The sequence below is a fragment of the Budorcas taxicolor genome, chromosome 7 (genome assembly GCF_023091745.1).
Source record: "Budorcas taxicolor isolate Tak-1 chromosome 7, Takin1.1, whole genome shotgun sequence".
NCBI classification, from domain to species: Eukaryota; Metazoa; Chordata; class Mammalia; order Artiodactyla; family Bovidae; genus Budorcas; species Budorcas taxicolor.
The window spans coordinates 66,952,203-66,970,155 of record NC_068916.1 but is presented as its reverse complement, the minus strand read 5'-3'; the positions used below and the strand labels follow the sequence as shown (position 1 = coordinate 66,970,155).

Here is a 17,953-nt window from a genome sequence, read left to right as displayed (position 1 = left end):
AGATCAACCAAACAGAAAATTAGCAAAGAAACACAGGCTTTAAATGATACAATGGACCAGTTAGACCTAATTGATATCTATAGAATATTTCACCCCAAAACAATGAATTTCACCTTTTTCTCAAGTGCACATGGAACATTCTCCAGGATAGATCACATCCTGAGCCATAAATCTAGTTTTGGTAAATTCAAAAAAAAAAAAAAAATTGAAACCATTTAAAGCATCTTTTCTGATCACAATGCAGTAAGATTAGATGCCAAATACAGGGAAAAAAAAAAAAAACTATTACAAATATAGATATATGGAGGCTAAACAGCAAGCTTCTGAATAACCAACAAATCACAGAAGAAATAAAAAAGTGAATAAAAACAAGAAAATGAAAACACAACACCCAAAACCTATGGGATACAGTAAAAGCAGTGCGAAGGGGGAGGTTCATAGCAATACAAGCTTACCTCAAGAAATAAGAGAAAAATCCAAAAAATAACCTAACTTTACACCTAAGTCAACTAGAAAAAGAAGAAATGAAGAACCCCAGGGTTAGTAGAAGAAAAGAAATCATAAAAATTAGAGCAGAAATAAATGAAAAATAAATAAAAGAGACAACAAAAATCAACAAAACTAAAAGCTGGTTCTTTGAGAAGATAAATAAAACAGACAAACCATTAGCCAGACTCATCATGAAAAAAAGGGAGAAGAATCAAATCAACAAAATTAGAAATGAAAATGGAGAAATCACAACAGACAACACAGAAATACAAAGAATCATAAGAGACTACTATCAGCAACTATATACCAATAAAATGGACAACTTGGAAGAAATGGACAAATTCTTAGAAAAGTACAACTTTCCAAAACTGAACCAGGAAGAAATAGAAAATCTTACCAGACCCATCACAAGCACAGAGATCAAAACTGTAATCAAAAATCTTCCAACAAACAAAAGCCCAGGATCAGAAGCCTTCACAGGTGAATTCTACCAAAAATTTAAAGAGCAAACACTTATCCTACTCAGACTCTTCCAGAAAATTGCAGAGGAAGGTAAACTCCTATACTCATTCTATGAGGCCAGCATCACCCTAACACCAAGACTAGACAAAGATGCCATCAGTAAAGAAAACTACAGGCCAATATCACTGATGAACATAGATACAAAAATTCTCAACAAAATTCTAGCAAACAGAATCCAACAACATATTAAAAAGATCATACATCATGACCAAGTGGGCTTTATCCCAGGGATGCAAGGATTCTTCAGTATTCACAAATCAATCAATGTGATGCACCACACTAACAAATTAAAAGATAAAAACCATATGATTATCTCAATAGATGCAGAGAAAGCCTTTGACAAAATTCAATGCACCAATTTATGGTTAAAAACTCTCCCAAAAGCAGGCATAGAAGGAACATATATCAACATAATAAAAGGCATATATGATAAACCCACAGTAAACATCATCATCAATGGCAAATATTGAAAGCATGTACCCTAAAGTCAGGAACAAGACAAGGATGCTCACTCTCACCACTACTATTCAACATAGTTTTGGAAGTTTTAGCCACAGCAATCGGAGAAGAAAAAGAAATAAAGGAATCCTGATTGGAAAAGAAGCAAAACTCTGACTGTTTGCAGTTGACATGATCCTCTACATAGAAAAGCTCAAAGACACCACCAGAAAATTACTAGGGCTAATCAATGAATATAGTAAACTTGCAGGATATAAAATTCACACAGAAATCCCTTGCATTAATATACATTAACAATGAGAAAACAGAAAGAAAAATTAAGGAAATAATCCCATTCACCATTGTGACACAAAGAATAAAATAGGAATAAATTTACCTCAGAAAACAAAAGACCTATATATAGAAAACTACAAAACACTGATGAAAGAAATCAAAGATAACACAAATAGATAAATATATATAGCATGTTCTCAGATTGGAAGACGCAATATAGTGAAAATGTGTATACTACCCAAAGCAATCTATAGATTCAATGCAATCCCTATCAAGCTACCAACGGTATTTTTCACAGAACTAGAACAAATAATTCCACAATTTGTACAGAAATTTAAAAAAGTCTTGAATAGCCAAAGCAATCTTGAGAAAGAAGAATGGAACTGCAGGAATAGTCCTGCCTGACTTCAGACTATACTACAAAGCTACAGTCATCAAGACAGTATAGTGCTGGCACAAAGACAGAAATATAGATTAATGAAACACAATAGAAAGTCCAGAGATAAATCTACGTACCTATGGACACATTATCTTTGACAAAAGAGGCAGAAATATACAATGGAGAAAAGACAATCTCTTTAACAAGTGGTTGTGGGAAAACTGGTCAACCATCTGTAAAAGAATGAAACTAGAACACTTTCTAACAACATACACAAAAATAAACTCAAAATGGATTAAAGATCTAAATGTAGGACCAAAAGCTATATAACTCCTAGAGGGAAACATTGGCAGAACATTCTCTGACATAAATCACAGAACGATTCTCTATGACCCACCTCCCAGAGTAACGGAAATAAACCAAAAATAAACAACTGGGACCTAAAGCAAAAGCTTTTGCATAATGAAGGAAACTATAAGCAAGGTGAAAAGATGGCCTTCAGAATGGGAGAAATTAACAGCAAACAAAGCAAATGATAAAGAATTAATCTCAAAAATATACAAGAAGTTCATGCAGCTCAATACCAGAAACAAAAAAATGACCCAATCAAAAAATGGGCCAAAGAACTAAACAGATATTTCTCTGAAGAAGACATACAGATGGAGAACAGACACATGAAAAGATGCTCAACATCACTCATTATCAGAGAAATACAAATGGAACCACAATGAGGTACCATCTCACACTGGTCAGAATGGCTGCTATCAAAAACTGTACAAACAATAAATGCTGGAGAGGGTTTGGAGAAAAGGGAACCCTCCTTACACTATTGATGGGAATGCAAAATAGTACAGCCACTATGGAGAACAGTGTGGAGATTTCTTAAAAAACTGGAAATAGAACTTTCATATGACCCAGCAATCCCACTGCTGGGCATACACACAGAGGAAACCAGAACTGAAAGAGATGTGCACCCCAGTGTTCATTGCAGCATTGTTTATAGTAGCTAGGACATGGAAGAAACCTAGATGTCCATCGGCAGACAAATGAATAAGAAAGTTGTGATACATATACACAATGAAGTATTGCTCAGATATTAAAAAGAACACATCTGAGGTGGATGAAACTGGAGCCTATTAGACTGAACTAAGTCAGACAGAAAAACACCAATACATTATATAAACGCATATACATGGAATTTAGAAAGATGCTAACAACAATCCTATCTGTGAGACAGCAAAAGAGACACAGATATAAAGAACAGACTTTTGGATCCTGTGCAGAAGGAGAGGGTGGGATAATTTGAGGGAACAGCACTGAAACATGTATATTACCAAATGTGAAATAGATGACCAGTCCAAGTTTGGTTCATGAAGCAGGGCACTCAAAGCTGGTGCACTGCGACAACCCAGAGGGATGCGATGGGGAGGGAGGTGGGAGTGGGGTTCGGGATGCGGGACACATGTATACCTGTGGGTGATTCATGTCAACGTATGGCAAAAACCACCACAATACTGTAAAGTAATTAGCCTCCGGGTAAAATAAATTGATTTTGAAAAATAAATTAATTTAAGTAAAAACATCTAAAACTTTGTCACGTTTCATTAATTTCATGTGGGAAAATCTTACCTTTCCATTTTGTTAAAGATATTCATGAAGTCACCTTTATTTCAGCTTTGACTCTAAACCTAACATTGGCTGTCAACCTTGCCCTTACTTTCATTGTCAAGGTTTATAACATATGGTTAACTTGCTGGTGTGCTTGCTTTATAGGCAGATCCTAAAGTTCGAAAAGAGATTATTACGACTATATAAATTGTTCATTGGACAGTCAGGTAGTATACTAAAATGGCATTTATTTCTCTTCAGATTTAATGTCATAACTCTTAAACCACAAAAGTCAAATTCTTTTTGTTGTTGTTCTTGTTATGCTTTTGATTTGGACTGTGATTTCCTAATACACTTTTTGTTGTTGTTTTTGCTGAGTTTGTGGTTTGAATCGTCTTTCTTCTTTTCTTTGAAGACAACAGACATGGTTTCTTCACATCCCATCCCTCAGCTCATTGGCAAATATTTCCTACTTGAAGGTATCTTCCTAGAATTCCTGGACTTCTTCAATTTTGACCAAAAGCTTTCTAAACCTGCACAACTGTCATGTGTGACTTTTTGGAGAGACTCTTCATTGGCCTCACCATTTCTTGGAACCTTTACTAATTGTTTCTATAATTTCATTCTTAATTTTCAGGAATATACTCAGAAAGGGTACATGAAAGATTCCAATATCTTGATGTTTTAAAATATTGTTTTCACTTACCTTTTGGCTTAGAACTGAATTCTAGGCTCAAAATAGTTTTTACCTGAGAAAACACAAGAAACTGTTCAATTAACTTAATGATTCTAACGTTGATAAAAAGTTTGATTAAGACAAAAATTTTGTAACAGGTTTCCTTTTCTCCCTGTTCTAGAAGCGTTTGAGACTATTCTCAGAATTCTGAAACTTGAAGCTGACACATCAGGAATATTTATTTACTTCCCATTTTGTCACTTGGCTTGTGAAATATAAATTCAACCAATTGTCTCTCTACGATATGACTTTTACATTTCTTTAATAGTAAAATACTCCCAATGCATCAAATTTATCTGTCATCTCTGGAGATCTTTTTAATGAGATGAAGGATTCCTACACTGTTCTATATTTGGCTTCTTATTACTACTAGATTTCTTTTTTCTATGTCCTATTAGATCTATACTTTATTTTCAAATTTTCATTAACAAAAAATACTGAATTTACAAGAGATATTTCTTATTATCTAAGTGTTCCTTCTTTATCCTGTTCTGTACTTGTCTTATGGGTGGATTATCTTTTTAACTATTAACAAGGATACTCATGAGAGAATTTTAAATATATTCTTCTGTCCTTCATATTATCTAGCTTGGTAGTGATTTCACATCATTATTAATATTTGTCTTTTTTTCATAACTATGTGTTTTTCTCCTGTTCAACTGGTTTTCTTTAATAAATCAGATGGTTATTTTTTATTTAAAACTGGAGGAGTGAAAGTTTCACTTATGGTTAGAGTGCAAAAGAATATAAACAAATGTCATTGATATTTACCCTGAAAGAAATTAAAATTTATTTTCACACAAAGATTTGTTCACAAATGCTTACAACAGCACGGTTTTTAATATTCCCAAACCGAAAACAGCAAAGATGTCCATCAAAAGGAGAATGAACAAAAAATTATGATAAGTTCACACACTGATACTTTAGGACAATAATGAGCAATCTATTACTATACACAAGAACATGGATATATCTCAAGACTATCATTATGCATGAAGCAGTCAGAGAAAATAGAACACATCCTGCAGGACCATCTATCAGAAATAGTAACAGAGGAAGGACACTACTTAAAATTAGGGTCACAAGGCTTTCTACATCACTATAGGAAGGGTTCCAAACTTTTAATCCAGAGATGGAGTTATGTGAATCCAAATACTGATACATCCTCAAATGGTACCTAGACCATGTATATGTACTTGTGGAAATCCTTTTCTGGGAAGAAATTATGTGCTTTCATTATAGAAACTGATAGAAGAAAGATGTCAAAAAATTAGTGACCACAACAAATGGATTCTACTTGTTTCTGGGGAATGGAGCTTTTACCAACTGTATTATGGTTTTAAATCAATTTTCCATCAGACTTTTCTGTATAATTTGTTAGACCAAAAATAATTACATTAAAATATTGTTCAGAGATAAGATACCACCTGTCAGACACGCAATCTAGATATCTTTACCACTAAACCTAGCCTTCTTGGACTCTAGTTTGAAAATTATCTATTAAAAGTAGTGTTTTAAAACCTGGAAAATTTCCAGGCTTTAACATTAATAGTATTTTCAAACTATAGAAACAGCTCTTCAGTCATCTTATATTTGCTAAAATGTTGCAGAAGTGCTTCTTAACTTAAGTCTTAAGGGATCAAGTCTGGTAGCTTGTTAAACTTTCCCAGAATTCTAATACTAGATCCATAATTTCTTAAGGAAGGACTCAAGTTTCAGAAATAAGGAAGGTAAGGGATATGTATTTGTTCTAAAAGCAATCAGGTCCTGACCTTGGAAAGAGTAACTGGAAGCTCTGGAAAAAAATCTTCCAGTCCAGAAATGGCAAGTGAGTTTTATCTTCCATGCTAAAATCAACTAATGTCAATATTCAATTATTTTCAAATAACATAGAAAGTCCAATAGAAAATTGATTTATACTCATAACACACCTGGTAAGAGCAGACTTTATTTCTGGGTTCCAAAATCACTGCAGATGGTGAATGCAGCCATGAAATTAAAAGATGCTTACTCCTTGGAAAGAAGGTTATGACCAACCTAGATAGCATATTAAAACGCAGAGACAGTACTTTGCCAACAAAGGTTCATCTAGTCAAGGCTATGGTTTTCCAGTAGTCACGTATGGATCCGAGAGTTGAACTATAAAGAAAGCTGAGTGCCGAAAAATTGATGCTTTTGAACTGTGGTGTTGGAGAAGACTCTTGAGAGTCCCTTGGACTGCAAGGAGATCCAACCAGTCCATCCTAAAGGAGATCAATCCTGGGTGTTCATTGGAAGGACTGATGCTGAAGCTGAAACTCCAATACTTTGGCCACATGATGTGAAGAGCTGACTCATTTGAAAAGACCCTGATGCTGGGAAAGATTGAAGGCAGGAGGAGAAGGGGATGACAGAGGATGAGATGGTTGGATGGCATCATCGACTCAATGGACATGAGTTTGGGGAAACTCTGGGAGTTGGTGACGGACAGGGAAGCCTGGCATGCTGCAGTGCATTGGGTCACAAAGAGTTGGACACAACTGAGAGACTGAACTGAACTGAAGAGCTCCCATTTCCAGAAAAAGAAAGATAATCCATTATTACAGTCATTAATTTTCTGACATCTTTTTTCAATCACATGGCATCTCTGGAGTGATGTGTTGGGAAGATTCTAAGATTCCTAAACTGGGATTAACTAGTGATGTCTGCCAAGGGCACAGGAAAGGGGGGAGGTAGCATATGTGCTAGATGAGTGCTAACCTTGCCTAGTCAGGGTCATGAGGACTTAAAAGAGGCTGCAAAGCACAGTGATACACAGGAGAAAAAAAGATAATAAGAATAGGCACTGTAGCCAGGAGGAGAATAAGGATTTATCTCTAAAATAATTATATAAACATCAGGATAAGCAAATAAAATTCAAAATAAAAAATGATCACCAAAATAAAAGAACTTAAAAATCCAAAATGAACTAATTAACCAGGGGAAAAACGAACTATTTCTAAATTAAATCCATTCTGCAATACATTTAAGCACAGTTTTGCCATTCCAGTGTCTGCTGAGGACCTACTGTGTTCCAGGAAGAACTGAGAAATAGAAGATATAGTCAAGAAAAAAAAAATGTCTTTTTTTTTTTTTTGGTGACACCACAGCACATGTGGCATCTTAGTTTCTGACTTAGTTCCTTAGTTCCTTTCAGTGCACCCTGCATTGAAAGCACAGAATCATAACCACTGGATGAACAGGGAAGTCCCCAAGAAAGTCTGTCCTGAACATCTCACTTTCCACTGATGGAGACTGACTTACAGACCCAGTCAGTTTAATATAATAATATATATAAACATATATATAAATGTTAATTAATATATATTAGTAATATAATTATAATATATAATATAATAATAATGCTAATCAATATATAATATATATTATAATAACCTCTCTTCACAGTAAGAGTTACAATCAGGTTTGAAAAAAAATGCAGTGAAGTCAAAAGAGAAGAAATGACATTGGCTCAAGAGAGTCTCTGAAGCTTTCAATGAATTGGATCTTGAAAGATGAAGGAGTTTTCATGAATGTGCAGAGGTGCAGTGGGTAGGAAATGGCAAAACAACCAGCAGGAGCAAATTAGTGGTGACTTAGGAAAACATGGCATATTTTTTTGGAAAAATGGAGAGGGTCACCATAGCCGGTGGAGAGGCTGAGTTTGGGGAGAGGAGAGGGAAATTGGCAAAGAGATAATATAAAAAAGCAGGATGGAATAGGAGCAGGATGGATTGGGAAAGCCTGGACAGTTTTTGAGGGTGGTACAGTTTTCAAATTCCATGTTGATCCTCACAATAAATATCATGGAAAAACTCGACAAAACTTTTTGGCCAACCCACTATATAGGAAGGGAATGTACCAACTCTGCAATCCAGACTAAATCTGAGGAAGTTGCTAGTGTGAACATCGGAAAGTGTCATGAAAAAGAAATGGCAGAGTAGGGCAGTGAGGGGACAGGTTTGGCAGCAAAGCAAAGAGGAAGCGATGCGCAAGTTGAAGAGAACACCTTTCTGAGATCACTTGTTGATAAGAATTTGCAGAGGATAGACATTTAACTCATGTTAGATTTGCATCATGAAAATGACATACATCAAATTGCAGGAAAAGTTCAAATAGCCATTTTGTCATCTCTGGTGGTGGTGGTAACGGGTTGAGGAGGAGGGTATTTTAACCTGGCTAATAAGACCTACATCTGTACAAGATTGGAACACAGCAACAACTCAAATTCTGTAGTTTTAAAGGCCTTGGGTAAGATTCAACTCAAGTAAACAGACTGCAAAATGTCATACTCAAGGGGAGAAACACAAATCTTCTTTTCAGTAACTGTCAAAAGGAGCCTATTCCTAAAGTGGTAGTTGTTTGAGTTAGAAAAAAATCAGAGCAAAAAGGGATGCTGCCACCTTCAGAAGCATTAAAATCATCAAAGAACATTAAAGCAGGTATCCTTCAGGGCAGGGTAAAAAGTTTGTTGAATAGAGTTGGGCTCATTACAGGCATTTTAAGAGTCCAACCCAAAGAAAGTTTCTTATCCTACCAGTGTGGTTTTAAGAAAATTACTTGACTTCTCTGCACCTCAGTTTCCTCATCTGTAAATGAGATAGTCTCTTAAGAGCCAGTATTGGAGGTAGAAATAAAAAAAAGAGATCTCTCAAATATATAGAGGGAACAATCAGATAATATCCCAAGTAAGGCTTTCTGAATGGTATTCTGAAATCTCATGGTAGTTAAGTGCTAAAAGTCAACAAGTAGAGTTATACAGAATTTTTATAATTTCTTTAGCTCAACCTCTTTGAATCATCATGTTCTATGTTTCAGTTGATCCTTACAGGTAATTGTCAAACATGTTCAGAAAATGTTGCTATGTCAACATTAATTATCAGCTTATTTGAAATTAAATACAGCACTATTTGCTGAAATCTAGGCTTATTTGACCCAAACTCCCATTTTGCATACAAGGAAATTGAAATCCAAGAGAGGACAAGTATCATGCAGATAATAAGCAGCGAACCTGGCACAGCCCCTAGCTCACAACAGATGCTCACCATACATTGGCTGAATAAAGAAATAAACCAAGCCGTCTGTGAGAAGAGACACACTGGATTCCCCAGCAAGAGTCTTCTCTTTTCACAAAGCAGCTTTGCTGATGCTTTCATGTTTGACACTAAGATATTTATTATCTAAGTTGCAATTTCAATGCATGATGAATTTCAGGGTAAATTCAGTGAAGGCTGTGGAAAACCATAAGAAAAGAGCCATCCTAAGACTTGATAAGTCAGCCACTGTTCTGCTGATATGCTAGGAGGCCCAGAAAATACAAAAAACATCATTTCCATATCCAAAGGAAATGGATGAATACAAAAGTGAACCATGACAAATACTAACACTTGCATAAAACCAGCCTAAGAAAGAATTTATTGATGAGAAAGATTCCAGATGAGGAAATATACACACCCTACACATATCCCTACATATCCTGACAGTACTGGAAAGGTTCTTATCCTCACTACCCAACTTACCATACTTAGTGGTGACAGAAACAGGGACAAATGCTACCCTGAAAAGCAACTTTCAATTTCCCTTTGATAACATTTTTGGAGGTGTTTATAGATTTTTCTAGGGGCTTCCCAGGTGGCTCAGTGGTAAAGAACCAACCTGACAGGAGACACAGGTTTAATCCCTGGGTTGGAAAGATCCCCTAGAGAAAAAAATGGCAACCCACTCCAGTATTCTTGCCTAGAGAATCCCATGGACAAAGGAGCCTAGTGGTCTACAGGCCATGTGGTTGCAAAGAGTTGGACATAACTTAGCAACTAAACAGCAAAAGAGAATTTTCTACCTTACAGCACATTGGTGATAGACTAATTTGTACTTTACAGGAAAAGCACTGTTAGTGAGCACATATTTGCAACATTTCTGATCTTAAATTTTTACTATGGAAACTGAGACTTTCAAAACCACACTAAAATAAAGACATATACCCAAGTCTCGTGAAAACTGTTATGACAGCATCACAAATTGGAGAGGGGCATAAAGGAATTCAGCTCCTTACCATTCCTTAGATAATTAACCTTGCTGATACCCGTAAAAATGCTAAATAGTTTCAGGCTGGCTTTCAATCACTCTAGACAGATAAAATGTATCATCTACATTAAATGACAATTTTTTTCTCAATGTAATTTCTTGCATATTAATTAAATTATTATTATTACTTCTGGCAATAGGGTCAACTTCCTTGACAGTTTCCAAATTCTTGTAATGAAACTGATACAGTTTTTAAAAAATGACAGTATTTTGCTTTCAGCTACAGTTAAGTGGATGCATAGATATACATAAATGACTCAGAGGCCACATAAATGGGATATAATGTTACTCTCTTTGCTCCAGATTGTCATCCCTCATATAATCTCTACAACCAAAAATGGCAGTTTACTATTTACCCAGGGATTGTAAGGAACCAGCAAGCACTTCACAAGCATAATTTCACTTGATCTTCACTCTGTATCAAGTGGGCATGAGAAACACCCCCATCCCACAAATGAAGAAACCAAGGCTGGCAGAAGTTCAGTGAATTACAACAAAATGGAGGAGCCTACATTTGATCACAGGCAGTTTCCTTTTAGTGCTTTTAATTAAATGGTATCACCTCTGCCAAGTCTGAGGAGGCCTTACAAATAGCTGTGAAAAGAAGAGAACCGAAAAGCAAAGGAGAAAAGGAAAGATATAAGCATCTGAATGCAGAGTTCCAAAGAATAGCAAGCAGAGATAAGAAAGCCTTCCTCAGAGATCAATGCAAAGAAATAGAGGAAAACAACAGAACGGGAAGGACTAGAGACCTCTTCAGGAAAATTAGAGATACCAAGGGACCATTCATGCAAAGATGGGCACAATAAAGGACAGAAATTGTATAGACCTAACAGAAGCAGAAGATATTAAGAAGAGGTGGCAAGAGTACACAGAAGAACTGTACAAAAAGAGCTTCACAACCCGGATAATCACGATGATGTGCTCACTCATCTAGAGCCAGACATCTTGGAATGTGAAGTCAAGTGGGCCTTAGAAAGCATCACTACAAACAAAGCTAGTGGAGGTGATGGACTCCAGTTGAACTCTTTCAAATCCTGAAAGATGCTGCGAAAGTGCTACACTCAATATGCCAGCAAATTTGGAAAACTCAGCAGTGGCCACAGGACTGAAAAAAGTCAGTTTTCATTCCAATCCCAAAGAAAGGCAATGCCAAAGAATGCTCAAACTATCGCACAATTGCACTCATCTCACATGCTAGTAAAGTAATGTTCAAAATTCTGTAAGCCAGGCTTCAGCAGTATGTGAACCGTGAACTTAAGTATAATAGTAATTATACTTAATCTGCTTTAAAGATGGCCTTTGAATCAAAGAAGGAAAAACAATCTCTCTCTCTTTACCAAAAAAAAAAAAAACTTGAATAAAGGGAAGAGAAGTGTGTGTTTGAAATACCACCCTCACATTTTCATCAGTCTGTTACACACTTTCCAAGGTACTATGAGGAACATGAACATGAGAGCTTAAACCACAGGCACTGGAGGTTTTTACAAAAACCAGACGGAAAGTGTATGTACTTCATCCTGATAGGAAGGTCTATTCATGATCAACAATAAGTGTACACCACACTTATTGTATCAGTGAGAAATTCAGAGAATCAATAAAAGCAAGCTTCTGGCTACAAGTAATTTTTCATCAGCTCTGGGCCTCCATCTTGCACAAATGATGAGGCCTATGGTGCCACAAGTAGGAAGCCAGGCCAACACCTCAGCTACCTTGCTCTGCCAGTTTCCAGAAGCCTTTGGTTATGAGTACTTTTTTCCTTTGAGGCATATTAAATTGACAGCAAATGAGTTGTCAGTTGAATTGTCTGAGATATTCTCCAGTTTCTCTTGGACATGCTCTGTGCTCCTAGGCTGATACAGACCCACAGTACTACACAATAGGTGAGCACAGACTTAAATTCTAGTAAGTCTAGGAAAGGGTCTGGACCCTGACCCCTTCTTGCTATGCAACCTTAAAAAATATTTTTACTTATTTCTTCTCTGGCTTCCCAGAACAGAAATCTCTATTCCAGATGGTTGTTATCAGTTGTATTTGTGACTTTTCAAACCTTACAGTACAATGCCTGAGGCACTCACAATAAGCATGCCATGAGTGGTGGTTTTGGAGGGCTCTCTTTCTCTTCTCTCCATCTGTCCCTTTTTCCCCACTGCCCTCCATATATATAGATCATCCATATATATAGATCATCATGTATATATGATCTCTATATATATCCCTATACATATATAGGACAAGTATACAACACTCAACACATTGTATGTGTATATATATAAATACATATATAATACATACACATGTGAGTATGTGTATGTACATATATACAATACACACACATACAAAGAATGATTATCATTGTAACTAGAAAAGAAGATGGGATCACCTGACTCAACTCAGAAGATTCTAACACTAGCCTAGGTATGCATCTAAAAGATATATAAACACAATTATCCTCAAAAACTTAAGATATAATACAACATTTTGCCAAAAGTTTCCTGTGGACTTAGAATATGGAAATACCCAGTTTGTCACATGCACCACTTCTTTACATGTCTCTTATCACATAAGGAATAATCTCAATTTCTTTTTTCTATCAAAGATGTCTGCACAAATTTCTCTTCATACTTAGACTGCCTCCCCTCTGATCACCTCTGTTACTGAGACAAGGTAGCCCTCCATTTCATCCATTATAATTTTATCCGTCCCACCACATCCCACAAGCTGGTAACAAAAGACCAGATCATTGCTTAAAAGGAGGGAGGGAGAAAGGCAAGAGAAAAAGAAAAGAGCAGATGAGGAGGACAGAAGGCTGTGAAAATGATTAACTATCTTTAAATGTATTTGCCTTCAAAAAAGCTAAAAGTCACAAGTCCATACCTTAGCAGTCCTAATCTTCTCAAATCTTGAATGCAATGTTCAGGGCAACATTGGGGTTGAAATAATCTGCTCAGGGCACCACCAGAGGGATGGTTTTTGTAACCTCCACGCAGGCTCCAGGACAGCCTTTTCCAAGTCTTTGAGGATGGAGGTTTCTTCCAGGTCTACAAGATCACAAGTGAAAGAAAATATTCAAAACAATACCAACAACAAAAATACAACAATGACATTAGAGTCCAGATCATTTGGTGTAAAGAAACTAAACAAAAGACACACTGTATTCTGACTGACGTAACACACATAGTGACTTGAATGGATTCAGACCTGATCATAAAGAATCATACCAAATCAGAAAAAGTCATAGTATATCAAGGTTAGACATTTTCTGAAGACATGACTAGCCAAAATCGCTCACTCAACATATAGGGAAACTAAAGATCAGAGAGGAAATGTGATTTTCTCATGGTGACTCATTATCTGTGGTATATTTCAACCAGTGAAGAAAGCAAATCTTAGTAAACACAACCAAAGTAATTAATACTATGGTCAATGCTAAAATGAGACAAAGGGATGACAATACATCACTTCTTTATCTTAAAATACTTGGCTTCTAAGACACCAAACTTGCTTGTTATCAAGAAGACCACAGTCTGTTGGTTATATCTGTTAGATCTATTCAGTCTCCTGGAACTCAGCCCTGAACCTTCTTTCCAAGTCTTTCCTTGTCCACAAGGGGGTGTTTTCAAGTTTCACAGCTTAAAATACTGATACATATTGACAACTCTGAAATGTGTCTCCAGACCCAGATATTTCAGGTAACTCCAGATTCCCCTATTAATGGACTGTTCAAAATTTGTACTTGGAATTCTAACAGATATGTCAGATAGTACATGCCCAAACACCAAAATCCTTCCAAAGACAAGGAAGGCCCACACTCTTCCTAGTTTACGCCTTCTCAGTCAATGCCAATATAATTCACCCCATTCAGTTCAGTTCAGTTCAGTCACTCAGTCGTGTCTGACTCTTTGCGACCCCATGAATCGCAGCACGCCAGGCCTCCCTATCCATCACCAACTCCCGGAGTTATGCCATCCAGCCATCTCATCCTCTGTCGTCCCCTTCTCCTCCTGCCCCCAATCCCTCCCAGCATCAAAGTCTTTTCCAATGAGTCAACTCTTCACACGAGGTGGCCAAAGTGATGGAGTTTCAGCTTTAGCATCATTCCTTCCAAAGAAATCCCAGGGTTGATCTCCTTCAGAATGGACTGGTTGGATCTCCTTGCAGTCCAAGGGACTCTCAAGAGTTTTCTCCAACACGACAGTTCAAAAGAATCAATTCTTCAGCCCTCATCCTTCTTCACAGTTCAACTCTCATATCCATACATGACCACAGGAAAAACCATAGCCTTGACTAGACAGACCTTAGTCGGCAAAGTAATGTCTCTGCTTTTGAATATGCTATCTAGGTTGCTCATAACTTTTCTTCCAAGGAGTAAGAGTCTTTTAATTTCATGGCTGCAATCACCATCTGCAGTGATTTTGGAGCCCAGAAAAATAAAGTCTGACACTGTTTCCACTGTTTCCCCATTAGCCAGTCCCCAATTTTCCTTGACTTGTCTCTTTCATCCATGTCCTCTAAAACATCAGCAGATTCTGGTGGCTCTATCTTCAGGATAAATCCAACAGCTGGTCACTCTTGTCACCTCCTTTATATTACCACACTGGTCCAAAGCATCATTATAGACCTATAGCGCTGTACAGCAGGTGTGCTCAAAACACAGCTGTCACTCTCAAATCACCCCTTGAGTAAGACAGTGACACTACGCTGCTCAAAAATCACACTGACATTCACAAAGTCATCATTGTTACCACTGCCTTTCTCCCACTTGTTCCATTTATTTATCTCCAGCCATGTGGGTCTCCAACCTCTTCCCCAAACATGCCTCTGACTACTGAAGATTCGAGCTCTCACAGTTCCCTTTACCTGGAGTCTTCTTTTTCCCATCAGCACTTCATATTTTTGTCACAATGTTACCTTTTCAGCAAGGTCTCTTGTTGTCATATTATTTAAAACTTTAAACCCTGACCATATCTCTTCATTCCCCCTTCTCAGTTTAAAACTTGCTGCAAACTTTGTGATATTCTATATGGTTTCCTTGTTTATTACCTGCCTTCTCTAATAAAACATAAACTCCACATTTACAAGGGATTTAATCGCCAGTATCCTTCTATCTCTTCCAGCACTTTCCCCACAACCTAGCACAAAGAAAGACATCAGTATGTATTTTTGAATGAATGAACATAAAAAGCTAAGTAAACCTTCTGAAGGTCACTCAGGTGACAAGTGGCTGAGCCAGATTTGAACCAAGAGCATTCTGTCCCAGTGAACTTGATTCTATGTAACTGTGACTACGTGAAAGCCTTCAGTGCAGGTGTTAGAAATAGATTCAGTTGAATCTGGCATGCATTATTACAGGAATTTGTGGATTAAACAAATGAAATGCCCAAAATGATTTGTAGAAACACATAAAGAGTACATGTTGCATGCACTGGAATGGAGCTGCCTACATACTAATTCCAATTTCACTGTTAACTTTCTCCAAATCTTCCTCAGTTTGCCCCGCCCTTCCCTCTATGACTTTATTTCTTGTCCCTCCCTGAAGGTAGATGAAGACAAGGGATCCAAGATTAGACAAATAAAAGGAAAGAGATATTTTGGGGAAAAGATGTGGCACAGGCAGCAAAGGACTTTGCATCTGGGTCTAATTCGCCACCAGTTCAACTTGTGCTTTAAGGGTGCAGAGTCTCTTCATTGCTGGGCAAAAACACATGGCCTACAGAGATCTTCCAGCTTTAAAAAATGATTATTTTCCTTTTTGATTATTAAAAGGCTCCCTTATTCTTCGTAGTCTAAGATTGGTTAGGAAATAGAGGGCGACACTTAAGAAGAGGCTTTGGGATAATTAGAGAACTCAACTTCTGGTTCCACAAGAATAAAACCCTAACTAAGAAACTCAGTCTCCTGAAGGATCATATTTTTATCCAAAAGTGAGATGATAGAAATACCTATCCCTTTAGAATGCTTATAAAAACGAAACAGGGTAACATAAATCATTCATTACTGAACATGACATAAGTACTCAATAAAAGTTTGTTGCTCCTAATGTTTTATTTTTATGGTTGCAGGCTTACATTCTGCATGACATTCCATGATTTAATCTACCTGCATCTCACTGCCCCTCCAGAGCTTGAGTCGTTCCTGTCCTTTATCACATGAGATGGCTTCTGCGGCCCTTGATGTGACTTTGAGCAACTTTCTCTGGATGGTCCTCAGGCTCAGATGAATATCATTACCCCAACTGCCCCTACAGTCTGGGGCAGATGACAGAACTTTGTAACATGAGAAACTCATTTTCTGGTTCACTTCTTGTCCTCTTGGTGATTGATGCCTGGCAATTTGAGGATGATCTTGGCCCTACTATTATAGCAGGCTGATAATTGTCAAGTCACAGTCTACAATTATCCCTGCATTCCAAGGCCAAGAAACACAAATCTGAACGCAAACAATGCTATAATTCAGCACAATGATATATGGAGTTATTAAAGAAATTGTGCTGACTGCTTTGAGAATTCAAGTCTCCAGTCTATCCAAACACATTTTCTTTTCCTTTTTCCTAATATTAAGAAACTGTTTTTGTTTGGGTAGTAACAACATAAAAATATGTCATGTACCTTTCAGATTTCATTACACCACAACGTAGTAAAAAGTTAAGGTGCTTCAGGGAAAAGTTACTTACACTTCGTTCTAAGTCACTGAAGTATACTACTACTTGGTTGGAAATGCATTTACTAACAAATGTTTATTGAGTGCATAATGTTTGCCAATAACAAGGACTGGAGATATGGTAAGAAATATTAAAGACTTCATCGCCACCCTGGTCCAGTTTTCATTCCATGCAGCTTTTGTCTTTTGCAATTTCCTAACTTCTGTCCCAGATGTGGGAAGACATGGCAATCCCCCACAAAATCGATGGTTCACCAACATAGTGACAGAACTGTACTAATATAAGGAGCCTAATTTCTGCTTGATATGTAGAGAGAATTCTGGAACTCTTGGTTTACTTGGGAGAAAATCTCATTTCCTTAGTATGCTCCCCACTCCTTACCCAATACACCCATCTTCTGAGATGATACTGGTTTCTTTACCACCGTCAGCAAAAGAAAAAATATTCACCAAATCCACAAGTACATGATTCATTAATAAGGTGCTACATGTGTGTACAAGGGTGTATGGGAAACTGGTCTCAGACAACAACTTCAGAAATTAGCTTTCCTGAAATCTTTGGAAACAGTGATGGAATTAATGCTATTACATAGCAAAGTAAACTGAGAAAGCATATATACTACAAGTATTGTCAAAGGGATCACATCAAGATAGAACAACGTGCCTTTCAAATCACCAGTGATTCATGGTGAGAATGCTCATCATAGAGGCAGTGGCCTCTTTGT

General features: G+C 37.0%; 1 protein-coding gene across 1 annotated transcript in view; it reads right to left on the bottom strand.

The window, feature by feature from the left end:
* Positions 1 to 13,578, bottom strand: part of SGCD (sarcoglycan delta) — a 613,120-nt gene extending 599,542 nt beyond the window's left edge. The window contains exon 1 of the mRNA XM_052644383.1: positions 13,446 to 13,578. The gene's annotated coding sequence lies outside the window, so the exon portion shown is untranslated. The remainder of the gene's footprint in view (positions 1 to 13,445) is intronic.
* Between the last annotated feature and the right edge of the window lie 4,375 nt (positions 13,579 to 17,953).